The 26,275-nt window shown below is 43.0% G+C and overlaps 1 pseudogene; it reads right to left on the reverse strand.

The window, feature by feature from the left end:
* Window positions 1-10,830: 10,830 nt before the first annotated feature.
* LOC148106796 (melanoma-associated antigen 10-like) lies at window positions 10,831-11,742 on the reverse strand (annotated as a pseudogene).
* Between the last annotated feature and the right edge of the window lie 14,533 nt (window positions 11,743-26,275).

A 26,275-nucleotide genomic window follows, 5' to 3' on the forward strand; every position in this document is an offset into this window, starting at 1 on the left:
AATGGTCTTTTATGACTAATATTCCATTGTATAGATATATAATGGTTATATATAGATATATGTATATATACACATACAAACACAGAGAGAGAAAGGTTAGACTTAGGGTTAAGGCCAGGGTGAGTGTATGTGCCTATTATCTGGCAATTCAGAGACCACAGCAGAGGGTTAAGTTTAGGGTTAGAGTTATGGCTAGGGTTAGGGGTTAGTGGTTAGGGGTGAGTGTTTGGGTTAGTACTAGGTTTTCACTTAGAATAATACTCTCTAGTCCGTCCATGTCATTGCAAATGTCAAGATTTCATTATTTCTTAATGGGTAATGATCCATTGTACATATATACCAAATCACTTTTTTCTTTAGATCTAGGATTTGGATTCAGTTCAGGGCTAGAATAAGAGTTGGGTTAGGGTTAGGTTCAGGGTAAGTGTGTGTGCTTATTATACTGCAGTTCAGAAACCTCTGTGGAGGGATAAATTTAGTTTTAGGGTTATGGTTATGGTCTTGGTTGGTTTGAGGGGTTAGTGGTTAGGGATTAGGGTTAGGGTTTGGATTTGGGTTAGGATTAGATTTAGAGCTAGGGTTAGGGTTAGGGTGAGGGAATGTACCATTCAGAGACCTTTACCAGAGGTTAGGTTCAGGGCAAGAGCTTAGACTAGGGGTAGAGTTTAGTAGTTACTGGCTAGGGGTAGGTTTAGGGTCAGGGTTACGGTTAGGGTTTGTACTTGGCATCCTGCAGCTCAGAGACCTCTCCAGAGAATAAAACTTCAGAGTTCTTTTGGGATGGCAACCATCCACCAAGCTGAGGTAAAGAGCAGATGTGGCACTCTAAATACTCTAACTGAGTATTCAATTGGTCCTTCTCTTTTTATCTCTATCTTCACACCCACTTTTCGGAAATACTAATTCTTTTTGTTGTTGTTTTCACTTTCATTCCAGTTAGTTAACATATAGTGTAATATTAGATTCTGGTGTACAATATAGTGATTCAACACTTTCTTTTTTTTTTTTAAGATTTTATTTATTTATGTGACAGAGAGACAGCCAGCGAGAGAGGGAACACAACAGGGGAGAGGGAGAGGAAGAAGCAGGCTCCCAGCCAAGGAGCCCGATGTGGGACTCGATCCCGGAACGCCAGGATCACGCCCTGAGCAGAAGACAGACGCCCAACGACTGCGCTACCCAGGCGCCCCGATTCAACACTTTCATACAGCATCTGGTGCTCATCACAAGTGCACTCCTTAACAACACCTATTTAATTTGAATAAATTTGAAATGTTTGGACATTTGTTATGCATAGATAATTTAGGTTTTAAATTTGGAGCATAGGACTTCTGCTTCTGGCCAATATGAAGTAACAGGGACCAAATATACACACCTACTAAAACAACTAAATATATAGACTTATATATAGGGGCACCTGGGTGGCTCAGTCAGTTAAGCATCTGCATTCGGCTCAGGTCACGATCCCAGAATCCTGAGATGGAGCCCTGTGTCAGGCTCCCGGATCAGCAGGGAGTCTCTTTCTCCCTTTCCCTCTATCCCTCCCCACTGCTCATGCTCTCTCTCTCTCTCTCTCTCCTTGTCTCTCTCAAATAAATAAAATCTTTAATATATATGTATACAAATACATATATATGTATACATACATGTATATATATGTATACATGTATATTTAAAAAATTTTTAAATTCATTAGAATTAGGCAAAAAGGGATAGTGATTTCTGACAAATGAGCCCATTGAAGGGTACCAAGGAGGGTACGTATTGCATGGAGCACTGGGTGTTATACACAAACAATGAATCATGGAACACTACATCAAAAGCTAATGATGTACTGTATGGTGACTAACATATCATAATTTAAAAAAAAGAAAAAAAAATTAAAGCAAGCCCTACAATTGCTCCCAGCTTACATCCTACAGAGAAACTGCAGGCCACAATGAACAGTGGGTGAGCCAGATTGTCTCCTTCTGTTAAGATGTACCTGGGAGACATGGAGGCTAAGGTGTCTAGAGCTTGTTCAACAGAATATTGGAGAGAGAAAAGGTGCAGAGGGAGACGTCCTAAGCTCACATAGGGCTGGGTATAGTTCTCGTTCCCAAGAGTGAAAAATTTTATCATTCATAGTGCATTGGTTGAAGTACTCAGAAGGTTTTTCCTTAGTAATGAAGAATTCTTGACCATAGATTAAACACTGCTCTCTCATCTCACCTAAAAAAATCTTAAAACAAGACTCAAAAAGATCATACTGTTTTCAAGCAATTTAACTATGTCCCAGCTAACTCTTTTTTTTTTTTTAGGTAGTATTATCTGGTCTAAATTTATTTTCTTCTTGGCTATATCTTTGTTATACATTACAGAATCCTAATTCAGGAAGGAATATTACCTATAAACCTAAAAGAAAATAGATAGTATGAAATGTATCTGTGCACATTTCTCCTTCTCTTATTAACTACCCTGATTTTTGTTCTATTGACCACATGTCCCTCTTGGCTTGTGTGTGTGTGTGTGTGTGTGTGTGTGTGTGTGTGCGCGTCTGTGTGTCTGTGTGTGGTCCATGATTCATTATTTGCGTATAACACCCATTATTCCACTGAGCACTGGGTGTTATACCGAGCTAACTCTTATAGGAATCACTTCAACTACGTTCTTAAAGGAGATTAAGGTACACAAGCTATAATAGATTGTATTTATTTCCAGTTGCCACCGTAAAAAATTAACAAAGTTATCATGCTTTAAAATTACACAAGTTTACACTCTGAAAGATCTATACGTTAGAAATCAAAATGAGTTTTTACTAAAATCTGCAGAACTAGTTCTTTGCAGCTCCTAAAACTGCCAGCCTTTCTTGGCTTGCAGCCACATCACTCCAATGTTTCAAACTTTATTTTTTTTTTAAGATTTATTTATTCGACAGAGATAGAGACAGCCAGCGAGAGAGGGAACACAAGCAGGGGGAGTGGGAGAGGAAGAAGCAGGCTCATAGCAGAGGAGCCTGATGTGGGGCTCGATCCCATAACGCCGGGATCACGCCCTGAGCCGAAGGCAGAAGCTTAACCGCTGTGCCACCCAGGCGCCCCTCAAACTTTATTTTTGTGATCAAACCTTCTTCTCTTCTGTCTTTTGCAAATATCCCTCTGTTTCCCTCTAAGAAGGGTTCTGGTGATTACATGTAGGGCCGTTGTATATAATCCAGAATAATTTCAGTATCTCATTATCCTTAATTTAATCACTTTTGCAAAGTGCCTTTTATCATAAACATAATATCCAGAGATTCAAGGAGTTAACACATGGATATCTTTAGGAGGGTTATTACTCATCCTACCACATTTTGGTTGAGATTAGGGAATCTGAAAATCAGTCAAGGGGACTGTGTGCCCTGTTGTAAGCAGAGGCAAAAGGTGAAAGCAAAATGAACCAAAGTCCCCATTCTTATAAAGAATATTTGAACACGATTTAAGAATAATTTCAAAAGAAGGAAGCACCAGTGGAAAGATAGAGAGGACCTACTCAGGGCTGAGAGGCTACCAGGTCAAAGGAGGGACCCCTTTTCCAGAGAAGAGTTTGAAGCAGACCCAGGTCTGGGAAGATAGAGACAGGGATTGGTGTTAGCAGGAGAGAGGAGACTGTGCAAAATCCAGGGCGGGGGGCGGGGCTGGAGGGAGAATAGCTGGTCCTGTGCTGAGAATAGAGAAACAAAGGTAAGTAGGAGGATGGTGTGTGCCTTATAGTTCAGGGGTGGTGGGCAATGAGGACTTAGGGAAACAAGATAGGGGATGGTAAAGTGTACTGGGTATGCAGAGGTTGGGGGGCCACAAGTTGTTGGCAGTGCTGGAAAGCCAGGCAGCAAAACTAGCCTTCAGAGTACTGGACAGAACAGAGTCCACATCTATACACCTGTGCAGGAACATAAGGAAGTCCATGCCTGAGAAATAGTCTTCTAGCACAGAACGTTCCCAGCTGTGCTTGGGCAAGTGCGGGGAAGCCTAGGGCTCTATGTCCGGCTGTTGGGACCCACTGCCCCAAGGGTGAAGAAAGGGTGCTGAGTGGATGGGATTGGGTTCACAGTCCTCATTTCCACCAGACTACTCTGGCTTGCTCAGGTTGCATGGAGTGGATCTTGTGCAAGGCTTCAGCTGGAGTAACAGGTTTCACCTCTAAAATTTGTTGACAGTCTACCAGTTAGATGCAGAATGCATCATAAAGATTTTCCAGTTAGATACAAGACGTACAGGATGGATTCATGGAATCCTAGCTTCTGGGGCCCAAAATTGCCGCCAGCTGCTTGCTCTGTTTGTCATGAGTAACTTTACTTACTACAGAGGTGCGAGCTGCCTGAAACAAGGTTAGAGGAAGTAAGTGTTGAGTACTGGTAGATACATGTTCAGCCTTAACAAGGATGCCAGGAGCAGAGTATTAAAGAGTAACCCAAAATGGCATATATATGCCTGTATTCAACCAGAAATCCACCTATCAGAGGAATTTTTCCATGTTTCCTTTAAAAATTACATGTACATATGTATATATAAATCAAGTTGCTGGAGGGTGCCATTCACTGATTCAAAATGTGGAGCCTGCCCCCTGCCTGGGCCTTGCACCTCCATGGATGGAACCCACAGTTCTCCAACTGCTCATGTAACTTCAGAATTCCCATGGGAAACTATTACTAAGGGTGTCACCATGGACTTCTCCTCCCCAGGTCCAAACACCATCTTGGAGGTGGGGGTGCTCTCAACAGGATGGTCCATGGTGCTTCCTCCCTAGGAAACATGGTCGGTCTATCAGGAGATTTCCCCAGCCCATTCACGCTCCTTGTCCTGCACCGGAGCCCCCACTTTCTTATCAGTTGAGTAAGAAAAAGCCATCTCCACAGGTTTTCCACCCACCCTGCAAACTGGCGGCAACACAGACCAGCCATCATAGCCACAGGACAGGACAGCCACCCCTGCTATGCCACGACCTCAGCAGCTCTGGAAGGCAGTCTGAGCCAGGCACACCATTTGGACAGCTTTCAAACATGTCCACGCCCAGCCCTTTATCTGCAGAGTCTGAGGTGATTAGTCCCAGGGCTTTCTCCTTCTGATTTCACCCTCCTTGCCGCTAGCTGCATGCTCCCTTCCGCTGCTCCTGGGTATTCCTGGCCTATCTCAGCTGTCCTTCCTCAGTCACTCACCCCTTACTCACATAGCCCCACCCACTGTGTGGGGTCGCACTGCAGCCAGGGGGGAAGGCCCCACCTCCAGCAGGCACCATGACAGCTTCCAGCCCTGGGACCCTGGCAAGGATGCCCTGGACCACTAGAGTAGTCAAGAGATGTCGCTCACCTGAGCTCAGGTGCAGGGAGCCAGGCATACTCTTCCTGACAGAGGTAGGGGGACTCTATGGTAGTGGGGTGTCTGGCAAGCTGCTGATCCCTTCATCCAACAGACCTGCCCTGTCAGACCACCCTGCAACTTTCAGCTGGTGATAATGATTCAGAGACTTCCCCAGCCCATCCATGTTTTTTTCTCCTGAATTCCCCTGCCTCTCCACCTTCTCTCCTTTTGGTCCCTTTCCCCTGTAGCTGAACTCGCGATTCAGAGCCCTGACTGCCAGTCTGCCTGGGGCTCTCTGGACTTGGTTTTGTACTTGATTTCTCTCATGGGCTCTGGCCATCACTTTCCCCGGGATGCTCTCAATGCCCCTCACTACTGAGGGTGTCCTGGCTGGTCTCCTCCCCTGGCTGCTGGTCATTCTGGCCAAATCCTTCTTTCTCAACATAAAGGGGGAAATGTCTTGTTGATATTGCAGAATCTTAAATCATTTCCAATTTTTATGAGAATGCAAACTGGCATACCACTTTTTGAATAAAATTTCAGATGTATTTATGAAATGTTACACTATTCACACCCCTTCCACTCTAACCCAATGTCTATGTTAGTATGAATATATTATTAGAAAACATTCATGTCTACCCAAGGATTCATATTCAAAGATGTTGTTTTCATCTTATGAATCATATGACAAAGGGAAAACAACCTATGTTTCCACCAGGAGAAAAAAATTACGTGATTAATTATGGTATATACAAACTTTAACATTCCAGGGAGTAGTTTCAAAAGTGAGGCAGATCTATATGTGCTGTCATGGGAAGATCCTGCATCCATTTTATTAAGTGACAAAAGCTAGCGGCAGATCAATATGCATAGTATTACCTCTTATGTTGAATAAAAACAATATATTCTTAGAGCAGACCTCTGAAAAACACATAGTCATCTTTAAAATAACACACACTAGGGGTGCCTGGGTGGCTCAGCCGGTTAAGCGTCCAACTCTTGATTTCGGCTCAGGTCATGATCTCAGGGTCCTGAGAGTCTCTCTCCTTCCCCCTTTGCCCCTCTCTCCACTCACACACTCTTTCTCAAAGAAAGAAAAATCAATTAAAAAATTAAAATAAAATAACACATGCTAGATTGTTAGTCATGGTGACTTCTGAGGAGGAGGAGGCTGAATTGTGGAGGAACTTTGAAAAGGGGATATTGTGATTGATCTGTATTTTTAGAAGTTTTTTGCAAGAGAAAGACAATTATCATATGGTTTCTCTCATCTATGGAACATAAGAACTAGGAAGATCGGTAGGAGAAGAAAGGGCTAAAGAAAGGGGGGGTAATCAGAAGGGGGAATGAAGCATGAGAGACTATGGACTCTGAGAAACAAACTGAGGGCCTCAGAGGGGAGGGGGGTGGGGGAATGGGATAGGCTGGTGATGGGTAGTAAGGAGGGCACGTATTGCGTGGGGCACTGGGTGTTATACGCAACTAACGAATCATGGAACTTTACATCAAAAGCCAGGGATGTACTGTATGGTGACTAACATAATATAATAAAAATATTATTATAACAAAAAAAGAAGAAGTTTTTTGCAATAGGAAGATACGCACTACTACTTTCATAAGTAAAATTTCTGGATAAGCCTAACAACAGAAAAGCAGCCGTGTGAAAGTAACTGCTAACTGATGCAACAGACAAACCCAGACATTTGAAGGGTTAACACGACAAAAGTGCACATAAATTTTTGTGCACATAAATTCTGATATAGTTTGGCAGGGGCCCTGGGCTTTTCCTAGGCCTTGGGTCCAGGACACTTTCATCTTGTGGCTCCCCTATCTCAACACAGGGTCACCATGTTTGCTGGTGAATCAAGGGAGGTAGCATGGAGCTGACATACTGGCTCTCAGATGCCTGGATGTGAGAAACAATGCTTCTGCTCACGTCTCTACGGCAAAGGGCCATCACGCAACCCTCCCTAACTACAAGCGGACTGGCAGTGTAGTGTCCCCTGTGTCCTGGAAGGAAAGCAAGACACGCTATGGATGAACATTAAAGTTTCTCCCAAGTATCGCTACCCAGTAGGTGCTCAACCAAATGCAACTACTTCAATTTGTTATGACGACTGACTTTATTGCTGGGAGGAGTTTCTGAGGTCAGATTTGCCTTGGAACTCTGGGGCTCAGGCAGGAGAACTCTAGGTTAATAAAGCCCACAGACAGTACCCAAATCCTGTTTGATTCTCATTGTCACCTTCCTTCCTTAGCCCGGGTTTTAGTACCTTAGCCACAGCATCCTTCTTTTTGTCACCTGGGAGACTCCATGCTGTCCTCAGGAATGATGTACGACTCAGAAGGTTGGCCACAGGCTGGGGTGGGCGGGAATAGCATGGACTCTAGATGAATTCAGACCAGGGTTCTAGTCTCTGCCCTGTCACTCACTAGCCATGTGATCCTGGGAAAATGACCAAGCCCCGTGAGCCTCAGGTTCTTCGTCTGTGAGGCGAGTGGGTTTGATAAGCCCCGTCTTGTAGGACTGCAGGAATGCATGTAATGTATCGAAAGCACCTTGCACGGTGCCCGGCATAAACTGGAACTTTGATGAATGGCAGTGATTTCGAATGTTGTTTTGATCCCAGAGCCTTCCACTCTCTCCTCTGGGATATTTTTTGTTATCCAGGTCATGTTAGAGAATGTGCAGCTCAATAGGCCATGGAATAGCTAATCAGCCAAAGAGGGTGCTTCGTAAGTAAAACTCAATCCATTTTCTAAATCAGAGGATATATATGGGATATATGAGAATATGTGTGGAAAGCAGGTGTGAGGCAGTTGTCCCAGCCGGATACAACACAAAACTCCTAGAATTTGAGTCAAAGACCAGCTCCCTCCCTCCCTCCTGGCTTCTCTTCCACCCAAACCACTCTTTTCATTCATTTCTCCCTCACCAAAACCTAGACTTTGCTTACTTACAGCTGTCCAAATTACACTCAAGATAACCAAATTAAAATGTCTTTTATTTGGCTTTCCATGCTCAGGAACAAGAGTATCAGTCTAGAGTCTTCGGGGCGCCCACTCAAACGAATATCCCTGTATTTCTCCAGAAATTCTTGCAGATGATGGATATAAAACACCTAGTCTGTGCACTGTGTTCAATGGCATTGGGACGAGAGTGCAGTTCTCCTTATCTATCTCAGGTAGAGATTCTTTTCTGGTTTATTAACTATTCAAAAAAGAAGAAAAAACCCTCTTAAGTGCAGTTTTCTATTCCAGGCTTCTCTTTCACTCCTTAGACACACTGTCTGTGATCTGGTTGCTACCTCCCCTCAGCTTCCCTATAATCAACTCCTACAGAAGGAATCACAGTTTCCCATATTTCTAAAGTGCCTTGTCAGGACATGTACACTTGGCTGTTACTTGTAGACACCCCCCCCTTCTCATCCGTTCTTTACTTCTCATTTAGGACTTAGAGAGTATCTCACCATCATCCTGATATGATTGCTGCTCTTAGACTCTATGGTTCTATGGATGGGGGGTGCTTGCACATGTTAATGTCCTCACTATCTACACAAGACCTTCTAAAGAGTCAATGCCTAATTAATGATTGGGGAATAAAAGAACCCGTGAGCTGAGGTTTTATTTACTAAGATTTAATATCTGATATATTTTTGAATATGCCAAGCATATCCAGGTATAGATCTTTTTAAATTAAAGTATAATTAACATATAATGTAATATTAGTTTCAGGTGTACAACAGTACTGACTCACCAATTCTATTTTTAACTTTTTTTTTAACATTTTGCAGAACATCCATACTGTTTTCCAGAGTGGAACTACCCTATGAGCTAGCAATTGCACTACTAGGTATTAACTATATATAAGAATACAATAATAATAATAATAATATTGCAGTCCTATGTTTATAAGAGCAGTATCTACAATAGCCAAATTATGGAAGCAGCCAAATGTCCATCGACTGATAAATGGATGAAGAAGTTGTGCAACACACACACACACACACACACACACACATATGCAAATGTAATATTACTCATCCATCAAAAAGAATAAAATCTTGCCATTTGCAATGACATGGATGTAACTAGAGTGTAACATGCTAAGTAAAATAAGTCAGTCAGGGAAAGACAAATACCATATAATTTCACTCATACGTAGAATTCAAGAAACAAAATAGACAAGCAAATGAAAAAGAGAGAAAGGCAAACCAAGAAAGAGATTCTTAACTATAGAGAACAAACTAAGGGTTGCTGGAGGGGAGGTGTGCAGGAGAATGGGTGAAAAAGGTGATGGGGATTAAGGAGTGCACTTGTTGTAATGAGCACCAGGTGTTGTATGAAAGTGTTGAATCACTAAATTGTACACCTGAAATTACACTGTATGTTAATGGGAATTTAAATAAAAATTTTTCAAAAAACCCAATTCTATACATTACTCCATGCTCACCATGATAAATATATCTTTTAGTTTTATAGAATGACATACCAAAAGGGAGAACAGAAAGCAATAATTCTTTTTTTTTCTTACTTTTTTCTATTTCTTTTTTTAGAGGGGTAAGGGGAGAGGAGAAGGAGAGAGAGAATATTAATCAGGATCCATGCCCAGCACGAGCCTGACGCAGGGCTTGATCTCACAACCCTGAGATCATGACCTGAGCTGAAGTCAGGAGTCTGACGCTTAACCAACAGAGCCACCCAGAAGGAAACTTCCTTTTCAATGCTATGTTATCTTGTTCCAGATGTCAATGTGGGATGGAAGGTTTCCAATTTTTTTTACAAAACAGCAAAACACAGTATCTTTAAATCAGCAAGGGAAAAACAACTTGTTACTTACAAGGAACCCCCATTACACTATCAACAGATTTTTCAGCAGAAATTTTGCAGGCCAGAAGAGAGAGGCACAATATACTCAAAAGTGTTGAAAGAAAAAAAGAAAAACAACCTTCCAACCAAAAATACGCTACCTGGCAAAACTGTTATTCAGAATTAAAGGAAAGATAGTTTTCCAGACAAGCAAAAGCTAAAGTAGTTCATCACTACTAAACTGGCCTTACAAAAAATGTCAAAGGGACTTCTTTAAGCTGAAAAGAAAGCACACTAATTAGTAACAATAAAACATATGAAAGTATAAATCTCACTGGTAAAAGTAAATATATGGTAAAGGTAGTGGATTAATCACTTATAAAGCTAGTATGAAGATTAAAGACAAAAGCAGTATAAATAAGTGTAAGTATAAAACACACGACATACAAGATACTCACTTATTAAACCAAATGAGTAGCAATATATTTGTGACTAACGTCATTTATAAATTTAGTACTTGGAGTTAATTGAATCTTTCATTAATAGGGACAACATTTGAAAAATACCAAAAGGGAGAAAAGTTCCAAATCATTCTTATAGAACAGGCACACAAAGATGTTATACATTCCACCCTCCTAAGCCCAATTCTGCCTCTCCACCACTTATACCAGTGACTGCTTTCTTCAAACACAGTGAAAAATCTGCCTCAAACTTCACTTGGGGCAAGAGAAGCTGCTGGATATGGCCCTGAAACTGGTTCTGGTCCTTGCACCCCCACTACAGTCCTGGCTGCAACTCTGGCTTGGGATCCCTCTTCCTCATCTCTCAAGGCTTCCTCATACCAGACAGGAAAGGCACTGGGGATAGTATCACTGACCTTGACCAAAAACTCCCAAGATTTTCATCTTGCTGGTTTTGGCGTGGGCCCTGGGACCCCACAGGAACCCGTAGCATACAGGATCACTGTTGGGCACTGGCCGGTACTCCAGGTACTCTTCCTGCACCCAGACTTTGGTGAGGAGCTCCCTGGGCTCCCTATAGATGAAGTGCTCCCTACCAGCATACACTCCTATCACACTCAGCACTTCCCACACCTCCTCCTCAGGGCACGACTGCCATCCATAAAGATCACACCAAGGATATTTATCAGTAGGACACTCTTGGGCACACTCTGCTCACCACTCAGCATCCTATCACAGGTGAGGCACACGGTGGTAACTAAGATGTAGGAGTGGTCACTGGGGTCCACTTCCCTCATGTCAGCACCAAAGACCAGCTACATGCACTCAGAGGCTTGGCTGAAGATCACAGGGAAGTGGTCCTGGTAATCTTTGCTGACAATTTTCAGCATTTCTGTCTGTGTGGTCAGCTCCTTTTTTCTATACTTGAGAAGCAGGAATGCCACCAGATCAGCCACCTTATCACCTATGGCATCTCCAAGCAAGGTCCCAGTTTCTGGCAGGGCCTGCAAAGTGTTTGGCCCCTCCTCTTCTTGGCTTCTGGAGCCCTGATTGGATTTGACTGATGGAGTGACTGCCATGGCAGTGGGGGAGAAGCAGGTTTTCTGAGGACCCTGGAGAAGACTTAGTGATCCAGAAGCAGCAGAAACCTCCTTCATGGTACCTGAAATCAGAAAATTCAGAAAATAACAGAAGAAGGGGGTAGAAGATGAAGAAGAGAAAGAGGAGGAATAGGAAGAGGAGGATGAGGAGGAAGAAGAGGAAGAGGAAGGGGAGGAACAAGACCAGAGGAAGGTGGCATTTTCCTTAGCCTCAGGAACCTGTGCACCCAAGAGGACCTGTGCCCTATTTTGGGACTAAAGGTGCTCTTCAAGCATGTAACACCAACACTTTGGAGTGGGAATCATGATTACTCCTGTTGACAAGAGTATGGACAGGAGATGGGTGATGGGAGAGGGAGCGTGAGGGGTCTCAGCTGAGAAACACACTCTTGGTGACTCTTACAAAAGTATCTAAGGAGTCTCCACTTTAGGGGTGCTCTGGAGCCTCACAGGGGTCGCTCCTCTTGGGTGGCCTGTCCCTTAAGAATCTGAAGAAAGAAGTTAGCCGGTTCCTCAGGGTGCAGCCAGCAGGGTCTGAGGTTCTGGGGCTAACACTGGATTTGAGGAGGCTTGGGTGCTGTAGGGTCCCCTCTGTTCTGGGATGGGGAAACCTCTAGCTTCATATTCAGAGCATCACCTCACTTTGATTCCTGGCACTTGCCTGGGCCTCTTCGGCTCTGTGATCTGAGGAGGCATGCCTCACACCAAGGCCTTACCTCCCAGTTCCTAGGTCCCCTGTAAGAGGGAGGGAAAGGGCACATGAAGGCACAGACAAGCACAGCCCTGGACCCCAAGTGCTGACAGGAGGGCTGGGCCAGACTCTGTGAGGTCCCCACAAATCCAGGCTGGACAGTCCCCTCCATGCTTACTCAGGAGACTCACCTTTCCCCTGGCAGGATGCGAACCTCACCCCTCTGCTGGCCTGAGACAAAGTTCTCAGAACAAGACCTCTGATACTGAACAGAAGGAAGTGAGGGGAAACCACATCTGGACATATCTGCAAAGGTTTTCCAGGGGGAACAGCAAGGGGTAGCTAAATACCATTGAGTCCATCTGTCCTGGGACTGGTGGGGGTGTGTGTGTGCACTCAATCCTTACGTTGTTGCCTAGCAGGGCTTCCCTCTGTTTATCTGAGGCCACTCTCCTTAAATGAAAGTCTCACATTTATGTGAAACCACAGATGGAAATGAGGGAGCACCACATGCAGCCATACAACTTCAGGTCCTCCAAAGGCTGACAGAAGGGACAGGGAGGGCTGGGATTTCATGTATTCTTACATGGACTTACCAAGTCCTTTATCATGGTCCTTATTCTGACTTCTGACAAATCCTGGGCCTTTTCTATCTGCCTACCCCAGTACAGCCCTCTGTGCTGAATCCTCAGCTCCCTCAGATGTCCAAACAGGATGTCAGTTAACACATTCGCAACCCCTCCCCCACCCTTGCCTGGGACCTACTGGGCCTGATGGCTGGGACACCATTCTAAGAGTCCCCTCTATTCTGGGGTCCAGGGTCCCCCAAGTCCTACCTCGGGGTCTTCACCTTGACTCCTGGCAGGACCTGGGCCCTTCCCTCTGCCCACCTGAGTGCCTGCTCCTTCAGCCAAGGCCCCCAGTCTCTCTGAGACCTGGACTCAGAGGTCAGGACCCACCACATGCCATCAACCCACACTGGGACCTCCCAGGGATGACAGCAGCCTCAGGATTCTGTGTGGTCATCTCTGTTCAGGGGCCCAGGTCCCTTAGTCCTCCCTGTGTGTCCTTCCCTTGACCCCCAGTAGACCGTGGGCCCTCTTCTCTGCCAACCTGTTGCCTTGCTCCTTACACCAGGCCTCCTGGCTCTCTAAGACCCAGATGTGGAAATCTAGACTCCCCTGGCGTCCGTTTCTTCACCCCTCCCCAGGGCCTTCCCGGATTGACTCTGTTCTGGAGTCCAGCATCCCTCAGTCTTTCCACTGCATCTTCAACATGAATCCCAGCAGGACCTGGGCCCTCCCCTCTGCACACCTGAAGCCCTGCTCCTTACACCAGGCCTCCTGACTTTCTAAGACCTAGAAACCAAAGTCTGGATGCCCTACGGGTCCCCATCACCCCCCAGGGGCCCTCCTGGACTGACACTAGGGTCCACCCCTGTGAAGTCTCCTCTGTCCTCCCTCAGTTCATACCTTGATTCGGATTACTGCCTGGGGCCTCATCTCTGCACACCTGAGGAAGGCCCTGCTCTTTCTGCCAAGGCCCCTAGTGTCTCTGAGACTGGGGATGCGAAAGTCCTGACTCACCACGTGTTCCCATCTCCCACCCTTCCCGTGGACCTTCCCTGACTGACTCTGTGCTGGGGTCCAGCGTCCGGCAGTCCTCCCTCTGCATCCTCACCATGAAGCCCAGCAGGACCCGGGCCCTCCCCTCTGCCCACCTGAGGGAGGCCCTGCTCCTTCCACCAAGGCCACCAGTGTCTCTGAGACCCATATGCGGAAGTGCTGACTCACCACGTGTTCTCATCTCCCTGCCCCCCATGGACCTTCCCTGACTGACTCTGTGCTGGGGTCGAGATTCCTGCAGTCCTCCCTCTGCATCCTCATCACGACGCCCAACAGGACCTGGGCCCTCCCCTCTGCCCACCTGAGGGATGCCCTGCTCCTTCTGCCAAGGCCCCCAGTCTCTCGGGAGACCCGGATGTACCAGTCTCTTCCCACTGGCCACGTGTCCCCATCCCACCCAGGGGCCTTCCCGGACTGACTCTAGGGCCCAACCTCGGTGAGGTCCCACTGTCCCGGGCTTCTGAGTCCGTCAGTCCTGCCCCCGATCCGTCCCCACCCAGTCCCCACCTGGACTCCCTGGGCCTGCCTCTGCCCCTGCCCCTTCCCGACCCTGCATCCTTCCCCACTGACCAAGGTCCTAAGCTCCCTCAGATCCCCGAGGCGCATTTCACCAGAGGCCCTATGTGGCCACCCTCCCTGGGGTCCTCCAGGGCCGGGCCACGCCAGGAACTGAGTGCCTGGACCTCAGCAGGGGAGGGTGGGCCCCACAGTTCTCCCTCAGGTCCCGACACCTGCTCCAGGGAGGGCCTGGGCCCGTCCCTCTGGGGACCCGTGTCCACTGTCCTGGGCCCTGGCGGGAGGGGCTCAGCTGAAAGCTGCCGCCCCTTCCCGGAGTCTCTCGAGGCTGCTGGCAGGGGCGATCTGGCTTCTGGGAGCACCCCACCATCCTCTCTGTTCTCCCTCACGGGTGGGTCTACCTGCCGAGATCCCGCCTCCCACACGTGGAGGTCATGGCCTCTCTCAGACCTCCGAGGTGGAAGTTGGAGCTCGTCACTTCTGGACCCCATAGGAAGGGGTCTCCTAGGGCGGAGAGCACGTCGGGTGGAGATGGGTTCTGGCGGGGGTTAGGTGGGGGAGGAGAGGGGAGCGGGCAGGGCCAGGGTCCCTCCATCCTCCCTGGTCTCCTCACCCGGACTCTGGCAGGCAGGGTTGGGGCCTTGCCCCCTACACCCTGCTGAGTCTGTGTGCCTCACAACGAGGCTCTCACTGCCTGAATTCCCTGGAGAGATGGAGGGTGGGGGAGTGTAGTTTCCTACATGCAAATATCAAGCCAGACTTTCAGCATGCAAATACCCACCACATTTATTCTACACTGTTAAAACCCAAGTCTAGGTACCATTCCTACGGAAATGAACACAACTCCCTCAGATTTGCAACAAGCCTAAGATACCCAGTTGAACAAATCTATTCACTGAAGACAGCCTGAAGGCAGTTATTTCAACCTGGAAAACAGAAAACTGAGGAAAGCTACATGGACACTGGGAAAAGGACGTGAAATAGAAAATTTCCCTGGTGGTATCCAATAAGTGAGTGGTTTTCATATAGAGGTCATAAGAGAAATTTTAGAAATGAAGTGGGATGATTTACATCTCCACAGAAACTTAAATACAACCACATTACCTTGGAGGGATTTTAGGTAAGACATACAAAAACTACTCAATGGTGAATGAAGGGTGGGAGAGAACACAATGAACCACTAAAATGGGTGGCCTTGGGGAAAGGTTTGTTGGAAACACTCTCCCTGCCATGTGACCCACCAGAATTTTACATGGGGTAGTGAGGACCAGATGTCAGTCAGTTTGAGATGGTTCTTTACAGGTACTAAAGAAATGTCACTTTTCTCCAACCAAAACATCTCGACCTCCTCAAACTCACCCCTCCACCCCCACCACGGAGGATGGTGCTTTGTTAGGTCTAAGCTGCATCTTGGCCTCCCCAGCACCACCCCCTACCCAAGGACAGGTCAGGATGGTTCTTGGCAATGTCTAAGGCCCTCCCCCAGGTCAACCATTGGCCAGAGGACAGCCTTGCTGACCGATCAAAGCCTGAGTATGGCTCCTGGGTGTCCTAGAAGGAGGTATATATAGGCAGGTCCAGAGTCCTGGGTAGACCACTGGGAAATTTTGACAAGGCAAAGGTGACCAGGAGACCACAAATACCTGGCAAAGTTATAGAACAACCAATCCCAAGCATCAAAAGGAAGAAGAGGAAGATGCCCTCCAACTCAGGTCCAGAGACAGTGTCAAGGTCATAAGACCACACCCAAGCTCTTCTTCCTCTTCCTCCTTAACACCTCCCCAAGACTCCTACCCTGTTCTTGCATGGCAGTAACTTCAGAGCAAGGACAGAGACCTCAGAGCTATCTGTGAAGTCTCTGAGGTCTGGCCCCCGAGAAATGCCCAGTGGTTTAGAATCCAAACATTATATCTACAGGGTATGCCAATAGTGATTATTAAAATCAACAAATTGTGAAAAGGTGTGTGTGTGCTCGTGCGCATGCACACACGTGCACATGCAAGCGTATCTGTATTCATGAATCCTCTGAATGTGGGAAGGAAGGAAGGAAAGAAGGAAATAAGCAGATGTATAAGAAGGGAGAAAGGTGGGGGTCCTACAGGATTGGGGGTCAGACCAGAAAGTCCACAGTAAGCCATATGTGAATGATAAGGACTGGGTGACGTCTGATCACTGAAAAAAAAATAAGAACAACATAAAAGATTATACTTTATCCCATGGGCAAGGAGGAAAATGGCTTGTTGCTTCTGTCTGTGTGTGTTTTGGGGGAGCAGGACACAATGTCAAGGCATAGATTGCAAGAATTTATATATGGAATGATATAGTGGGTGGCAGTGAACCCCCAAAAAGGCAGACAAATACATCATCTCTAGGTCACTTACGTCACAGTCGTATTTTTGGTTTTTTTGTTTTTTGTTTTTTTTTTTTTGCATTCCACCCTATGCTGTTAGCAACTGAAGGTCCTCAAAATAATGAAAAATCTTATACTACTGAAAATCAATGATAGTACTCCCCAGCACTAAAATCGTAGTCTTTGGACACCCAGATGCAATACCAATTAGGTCATTTTTTGTTAAGACACTTGAAGTAGAGTAGTAGCCTCCCAAAGGCAGGGCAATGGGAGTGGTTCACACCCAATGCAGGCAATAAACTGCAGACAACTTTTTAAATTAAACTTTTAATTTTGAGATAATTGTAGACTCACATGTAGTCATAAATAATAAAAAGAGATTATTTGTACCCTTTAGCCAGTTCCACTAGTGATAACTTATTATGAATTGTAGTAGTATAATATCACAACTGGGATATTGACATGAATACAGTCAAGAAACAGAACATTTCCATCATTTCAAGAATCCCTCATATTGTCCACTTATGGACACATCCACTTTCCTCCTATCTCCATTCCCTCTTTAACCTCTGGTAACCAGTCCTCTGTTCTCCATTTCTGTATTATTGCCACTTCAAGAATATTATATAAATTGAATTGTACATAAGCTGTGGGGATTGGCTTTTTCCAATCAGCATTATTCTCTGCAGATTTATCCAGGTCATTGTTGTATCTATCAATAGTTCATGCCTTTTTATTGCTGAGTAGTATTCCATAGTATGTGTATGTACCACAGTTTGTTTGACCATTATCCTATTTGAAAGGTATCAAAATGTTTCTGTTTGGCTATTATGAATAAAACTGTTCTGGATATATAGGTACAGGCTCCAGGTGAAAATAAGTTTTCTCTTCTCAGGACAAATGCTCAGGAATGTATCAGTCATATGGTAGTTGCATATTTAGTTTTTTTTTCTATTTTTTATTTAAATTCAATTAATTAACATATAGTGTATTATTAGTTTTAGAGGCAGAGCTCAGTGATTCATCAGTCTTATATAACACCCAGTGCTCATTACATCAAATGCCCTCCTTAATGTCCATCACCCAGTTACCCCATCCCCCCACCCCCCCTTCCATCAACCCTGTTTGTTTCCTGTGGTTAAGAGTCTATTATGGTTTGTTTCCCTCTCTGATTTCATCTTGTCTTATTTTCCCCTCCCTTCCCCTATGGTCCTCTGTTTTGTTTCTAAAATTCCACATATGAGTGAGATCATATGATAATTGTCTTTCTCTAATTGACTTATTTTGCTTAACATAATACCTTCTAGTTCCATCCACGTCATTGCAAATGGCAGGATTTTAATATATGATGGCTGAATAGTATTCCATTGTGTGTGTGTGTATATACACACACACACACACAACTTCTTTATTTATTCATCTATCGATGGATATCTGGGCTCTTTCCATAGTTTGGCTATTGTGAGCATTGCTGCTATAAAAATTGGGGTGCATGTGCCCCTTCAAGTCACTATGTTTGTATCCTTTGAATGGAGACCTAGTACACAACTGCTGGGTCATAGGGTAGCTCTATTCTTAACTTCTTGAGGAACTTCCATACTGTTTTCCAGAGTGTCTACACCATTTGCATTCCCACCAACAGTTAAGAGAGTTCTCCTTTCTCTGCATCCTTGCCTCCTGAGTTGTTAATTTTAGCCATTCTGACAGGTGTGAGGTGGTATGTCATTGTGGTTTTGATTTGTATTTCTCTGATGTCCAGTGATGTTGAGCATTTTTTCATGTATCTGTTGGCCATTGGTATGTCTTCTTTGGAGAAATGTCTGTTCATGTCTTCTGACCATTTCTTGCCTGGATTTTTTTGTTTTTTGGGTGTTGAATTTGATAAGTTCTTCATAGATCTTGAACACTAGCCCATCTGATATGTCATTTGTGAATATCTTCCCCCATTCTGTAGGTTGCCTTTTAGTTTTGTTGATTATTTCCTTTGCTGTGCAAAAACTTATTATCTTTATGAAGTCCCAATAATTCATTTTTGCTTTTGTTTCCCTTGCCGTTGGAGATGTGTCTAGCAAGAGGTTGTTGTGGCTGAGGTCAAAGAGGTTGCTGCCTGTGTTTTCCTCTAGGATTTTGATGGATTCCTGTCTCACATTTAGGTCTTTCATCCATTTTGAGTCTATTTTTGTGTATGGTGTAAGAAAATGGTCCAGTATCATTCTTCTGCATGTTGTCCAATTTTCCAAACACCATTTGTTGAAGAGACTGTCTTTTTTTCCATTGGATATTCTTTCCTTCTTTGTCAAAGATTAGTTGACCATAGAGCCGAGGGTCTATTTCTGAGTTCTCTATTCTGTTCTATTGATCTAGGTGTCTGTTTTTGTGCCAGTACCATACTGTCTTGATGATTACAGCTTTGTAATAGAGCTTGAAGTCAGGAATTATGATGCCACCCGCTTTGGTCTACTTTTTCAACATTCTTTTGGCTATTCAGGGTCTTCTCTGCTTCCATACAAATTTTAGGATTATTTGTTCCAGCTCTGTGAAAAAAAAGTTGATAGTATTTTGATAGGGATTTAATTGAATGTATAGATTGTTTCAGGTAGCATAGACATTTTAACAGTATTTGTTCTTCCAATCCATGAGCATGGAACATTTTTCCATTTGTTTGTGTCTTCTTCAATTTCTTTCATGAATGTTCTATAGTTTTCTGAGTACAGATCCTTTCCCCTTTTGATTAGGTTTAGTCCTATGTATCTTATGATTTTTGGTGCAATTGTAAATGGGATCAACTCCTTAATTTCTCTTTCTTCTGTCTCATTGTTAGTGTATAGAAAAGCAACTGATTTCTGTGCATTGACTTTATATCCTGCCACTTTGCTGAATTCCTGTATGAATTATAGTGATTTTGGAGTGGAGTCTTTTGGGTTTTCCACATAGAATAACATGTTATCTGAAAAGAGTGAGAGTTTGACTTCTTCCTTGCCTATTTGAATGCCTTTTATTTCCTTTTGTTTCTGATTGCTGAGGCTAGGACTTCTAGTATTATGTTGAACAACGGTAGTGATAGTGGACATGCCTGTCATGTTCCTGAACTTAGGGGAAAAACATTCAGTTTTTCCCCATTGAGAATGATATTTGCTGTGGGTTTTTTAGATGGCTTTTATGATATTGAAGTATGTTTCCTCTATCCCCACACTGTGAAGAGTTTTAATCAAGAAAGGGTGCTGTACTTTGTTAAATGCTTTTTCTGCATCAATGGAGAAGATCATATGGTTCTTATCCTTTCTTTTATTAATGTAGTATATCACGTTTATTGATTTGAGGATGTCTAACCACTCTGGCAGCCCAGGAATAAATCCCACTTGGTCGTTGTGAATAATCCTTTTAATATACTGTTGGATCTTATTGGCTAGGATCTTGGTGAGGATTTTTATATCCATGTTCATTAAGGATATTGGTCTGTAATTCTCGCTTTTGGTGAGGTCTTTGTCTGGTTTTGGGATCAAGGTAGTGCTGGCCTCATGGAATGAGTTTGGAAGTTTTCCTTCCATTTCTATTTTTTGAAACAGCTTCAGAAGAATAGGTATTAATTTTTCTTTAAATGTTTGGTAGAATTCCCCTGGGAAGCCATCCAGCCCTGGACTCTTGTTAGTTGGAAGATTTTTGATTACTGATTCAATTTCCTTACTGGTGATGGGTCTGTTCAGGTTTTCTATTTCTTCCTATTTCAGTTTTGGTAGTTTATACATCTCTCAGAATGCATCCATTTCTTACAGATTGCCTAATTTGTTGGCATATGGTTGCTCATAATATGTTCTTATAATTGTATTTCTGTGTGTTGATTGTTATCTTTCATTCATGATTTTATTTATTTGGGTCCTTTCTCTTTTCTTTTTGATGATAAGTCTGGCCAGGGGGTTATCAATCTTATTAATTCTTTCAAAGAACCAGCTCCTGGTTTTGTTGATCTGGTCTACTGTTCTTTTGGTTTCTATCTCATTGGTATCTGCTCTAATCTTTATTAATTCTCTTCTCCTGCTGGGTTTAGGATTTATTTGCTGTTCTTTCTATAGGTCCTTTAGGTGTAAGGTTAGGTTGTATGTTTGAGACCTTTCTTGTTTCTTGAGAAAGGCTTGTATTGCTATATACTTCCCTCTTCAGACTGCCTTTGCTGTATCCCAAAGGTTTTGAACAGTTGTGTTTTCATTTTCATTTGTTTCCATGATTTTTTAAAATTCTTCTTTAATTTCCTGGTTGACTAATTCATTCTTTAGTAGGTGCTCTTTAACCTCTATGTTTTTTTAGTTCTTTCCCGATTTCCTCTTGTGATTGAGTTCAAGTTTCAAAGTACTATGGTCTGAAAGTATACAGGGAATGACCCCAATCTTTTGGTACTGTTTGAGACCTGATTTGTGACCCAGTATGTGATCTATTCCAGAATATGTTTCATGCACACTCGAGAAGAATGTGTATTTTCTTGCTTTAGGATGAAATTCTCTGAATATATGTGTTAAGTCCAACTGGTCCAGTGTGTTATTCAAAGCCTTTATTTCCTTGTCAGTCATCTGCTTAGATGATCTGTCCATTGCAATGAGTGGGGTGTTAAAGTCTCTTACTATTATTGTATTATTATCAATGTGTTTCTTTAATTTTGTTATTAATGGTTTATATAATTAGCTGCTCCCAAGGTAGGGGCATAAATATTTACAATTGTTAGATCTTCTTGTTGGATAGATCCTTTAATTATTATATAGTGTCCTTCTTCATCTCTTAATATAGTCTTTGGTTTAAAATCTAATTTGTCTGATATAAGGATTGCTACCACAGCTTTCTTTTGATGTCTATTAGCATGATAAATGGGTTTTCACCCCCTCACTTTCAATCTGGTGGTGTCTTTGGGTCTAAAATGAGTCTCTTGCAGACAGCATATCAATGGGTCTTTCATTTTTATCCAATATGATACCCTGTGTCTTTTGATTGGGGCATTTAGCCCATTCACAGAGTAATTATCGAAAGATTTGAATTTAGTGCCATTGTATTACCTGTAAAGCCACTGTTTCTGTATATTGTCTCTGTTCCTTTCTGGTCTATGTTACTTTGGGGCTCTCTCCTTTAAAAGATCCCCTTTAATATTTCTTACAAGGCTGGTTTAGTGATCACAAATTCTTTTAATTTCTGTTAGTCCTGGAAGCTTTTTATCTCTCCTTCTTTTTTGAATGACAGTCTTGCTGTATAAAGTATTCTTGGCTGCATATTTTTCTCATTTACCACCCTGAATATATCATGCCAGTACTTTCTGGCCTGCCAGGTGTTTGTGGATAGGTCTGCCAGTCCAATGCTTCTACCCTTGTGGGTCACCGACCTCTTGTCCTGAGCTGCTGTCAGGATTTTCTCTTTGTCTCTGAGATTTGCAAGCTTCACTATTATATGTCGTGGTGTTGACCTATTTTTATTGATTTTGAGGGGAATTCTTTGTGCCTCCTGGACTTGAATGCCTATTTTCTTCCCCAGATTAGGGAAGTTCTCAGCTATAATTTGCTCCAATATGCCTTCTGCTTATCTCTTTCTTTTCTCTTCTGGAATCCCAATTATTCTACTATTGTTTCACTTAATGGTATCATTTGGCTCTTGAATTCTCCCCTTGTGATCCAGTACTTGTTTATCTCTCTTTTTCTCAGCTTCTTTATTCTCCATCATTTGGTCTCCTATATCACTAATTCTCTCTTCTGCCTCATTTATCCTAGCAGTTAGAGCCTCCATTTTTTATTGCATCTCATTAATAGCCTTTTCAATTTCAACTTGATTAGATTTTAGTTCTTTTGTTTCTCCAGAAAGGGATTCTCTAGTGTCCTCTATGCTTTTTTTCAAGCCCAGCTAGTATCTTTATAATCGTTATTCTGAACTCTATTTCCAATATCTTAATCATATCCATACTGATTATGTCCCTGGCAGTCAATACTGCCTCTTGTTCTCTTTTCTGAAGTGAGTTTTTTCTGTCTTGTCATTCTTGCAGAAAGTGGTCACTTTTCTATTTGTAGAATTGCAGCAATTCTTTTCTTAGACCCCCAGTTGAGTTTGCAGGTGTTCAGAATGATTTGATAGCTATCTAGCTGAATTCCTGGACCAGACAAAACTAACGTCTCCTACTCCTCTGCCATCTTGGACTATTCTTGCATGTTGAGTTTTATAAGAAACTGCCAAACTGTTTTCCAGAGTGATTGTACCATTTTATATCCCCACCAGCAATGTATGAGTGATGCAATTTCTCCACATCCTCACCATTTTTTATTTTAGCCATTCTAATAGGTGTACAGTGATATCTCATTGTGGCTTTGATTTTGATTTTCCCTAATGGCTACTAATGCTGAACACCTTTTCATGTGTATATTTGCCACCTTTCTGTACATCCTCTTCAGTGAAATGTCCACTCATGTCTTTTATCCATCTTCTAGTCGTATTGTCTGGGTTTGGGGGTTTTTGTTGTTGCTGTTGTTGTTTTTTCTGTTGAGTTTTGAGAGTACATTACATATCCTAGATGCTTGTGCTTTATTGGATGCTTGATTTGCAAATACTTTCTCTCAGTCTCTATTTTGTGTTTTCAACCTCTTAACAGAGTCTTTTATAGAACAAACATTTTTTAATACTGATGGTTTGTTAATTTTTTTTACTTTTATGGATCATGCTTTTGGTGTCAAGGTTTAAGAACTCTTTGCCTAGCCTTAATTCCTAAAGATTTTCTATGTTTTATTCCTAAAAGTTTTATAGCTTTATGTTTTACAATTAAGTCCATTATTTCTTATGTTAATTTTTTGTAAGGAGTAAGGATGAAATCAACTTTTTGTTTAGTTGGTTTTTTGTTTGTTTTGGCCTATAAATGTCCAATTGCTCAGCACCATTTGTTAAATAGGCTGTTTTTCCTCCACTGAATTGCTTTGTATCTTTATTAAAAGTCAGCTGGGAGTATTTGTATGTTCTGTTTCTGGGTTTTTTTATTCCATTGATCTATATGTCTACCATAATCTTGATTACTGTAGCTATATAGTAAGTTTTGAAGTAGGTCAGACACATCCGTTGCAATTAATTCTCTTTCAAAAATGTTTTAGTTATTCTAGTTCCTTTTTCTATCCAGATAAATTTTATTTTATTAATTTTTTAAAATATTTTATTTATTTATTTGACAGATACAGCCAGCGAGAGAGGGAACACAGGCAGGGGGAGTGGGAGGGGAGGAAGCAGGCTCCCAGCGGAGGAGCCTGATGTGGGGCTCGATCCCAGAACGCCAGGATCACGCCCTGAGCCGAAGGCAGATGCTTAACGACTGTGCCACCCAGGTGCCCCCTATTTTATTAATTTTTATTTGAGTGCAGTTTACACACAGTGTTACATTACTTTCAGTTGTACAACACGGTGATTTGGCAAGTTTAAATATTGTGCTATGCTCAGCACAAGTGTAGCTACCATTTGTCACCATACAATACTATTATAATCTCATTGACTGTATTCTTTATGCTATGTCTTTTATTCTTGTGACCTTATTTATTCCATAACTGGAAGCTTGTATGTTCCACTTCGCTTCACCCATTTTGCCCATTCTTCACCCCTTACCCTCATTTTAGAATAAATTCATCTGTGACCACAAAAATTTTTGCTGGAAATTTGCACTATGCCTGTGTATCAATTTAATAGATGGCCAGTGAGGTCATCTATTTCTCCTTGTGTGAGTTTTGGTAGTTTGTATCTTTCCATGAATTGATCTCTTTCATCTAACTTAGATTTATTTTAATTTATTGATTTCTCCTGTAGCTTGTATTATTTCCTCTCTTCAACTTTCTTTAAATTTAATTTGTTCTTTCTTTAGTTTCCTAACATGGCCATTTAGATTACTGATTTTAGATCTTTCTTCTTTTCTAGTATAAGCATTTAAATATGCTATAAACTTCCCTCAAGGACCACTTTAGCTGAATCCCACAAATGTTGAATGTGTATTTTTATTTTCATTCAATTTAATGCATTTTTAAATTTCTCAAGACTCCCTCTTTAACCCCTTCTAGCTTTTAGTCAGTCAACAAATGTTTACTGGGCACCAATTTTGTGCAATATTGTGTTAGGCACTACAGGTACAGCCAAACAGAGCCTCAGGGAGCTTCCAGTCTATTGAAGGAGGGAAGTTAGAATACATTAACAAATGACCAGATTAGGTTATGTCAAACCTGCTAATCTCTAATTTCTACAAAGAAGATTCAATAGTAAATATGGTGGAAAGCAGTTGAGGGTTGCTTTACTTATTGTGGTAGGGCCTTAAGGTTGCATGTAGCTCTAGTATAAGAATGCATGTGGAAGTGCTCAAGAAACCAGGCCAATGGTGAGGAGTGAGAGCCATAATGTTAGAGGGTCAGGTCAGTTTGCTTACTACCCTCAGAATCTTCTATCTCACTTTCCTGGCTTCCCACTATCCCTAGCTTGAATAATTTGTTCCATTTCCAGCTTGGGCCCTATTGCTCCCGTTCTCCATGCCTCTAAGGTTTTATTCCTAACACTCTTGCCCTCCTCTCTCAGATTCATCTTTCTTTAGCCCCAGCTGACATTCACCTCCTAAAGGACACCTGCCCTTCTTTAGCTTCCTCTCAGGACTCAAACATCCATCTTCTCATTCTCTGGCTCCATAGAGTATGCTTCTGCATAAGAGTGGCTCTGTGCATGTGGGTACTTCACTTAGACAACAGGGTAGGATCTCAGAGGGCCATGACTGCTTCTGAGCCTCTTAGTGGCCTCAGTGTCACCCAGCACAGTGTTTGGCACAGAAGAGAGGAAGCACTCAGGTTATATCACATGGCACTACCAATGGTGACAGCAGGGCTTGCAAACTCTCAAACTTAAGGCTTTGCAATGCCCCACATTGTTAGAGTAGATCCAAACAGAGGCTATGGGAGGGAGGAAGGGAATTCAGGAGAAGAGAGGGTTGGGTTTGTCCAAAGTCATTGGGACAGAAGACCTAGAGCCTTCCTCTCCTTTGCTCTCACATACTTTCTCCTGGCTTTCTTCCCATCACTGGCTTATCTCTCTGTTCTCTCCATCTAAATACTAAGTGCAGATGCTCTTCCAGACTGTGCCCAAGGCCTTCCCAACCTTTCATTTCTGTCACCATGTACTTTCTGCCTATTATCATCCATTCCCTGTCTCCAGTTTGACCTCTCTTCTGACCTTTAGAGATGAGTATGTGTTTGTCTCCCAGGCTTATCCACCTGGAGGCCTAACAGGCATCTTAATTTCTACAGGGCCCCAAACAGCCTCACATCCTGTATAAGAGCACAATGGTTATTCCAGCCATCATCAGGATGGAAATCAATGATCAATACTACTGTCAATTTTAATCCTAGATGGTTTCTGACTCTACCCTCTCCTCTCTATCTC

This window comes from Ursus americanus, chromosome X (assembly GCF_024610735.1).
Source record: "Ursus americanus isolate L20-20 chromosome X, mUrsAme1.1.p, whole genome shotgun sequence".
Taxonomy (NCBI): domain Eukaryota; kingdom Metazoa; phylum Chordata; class Mammalia; order Carnivora; family Ursidae; genus Ursus; species Ursus americanus.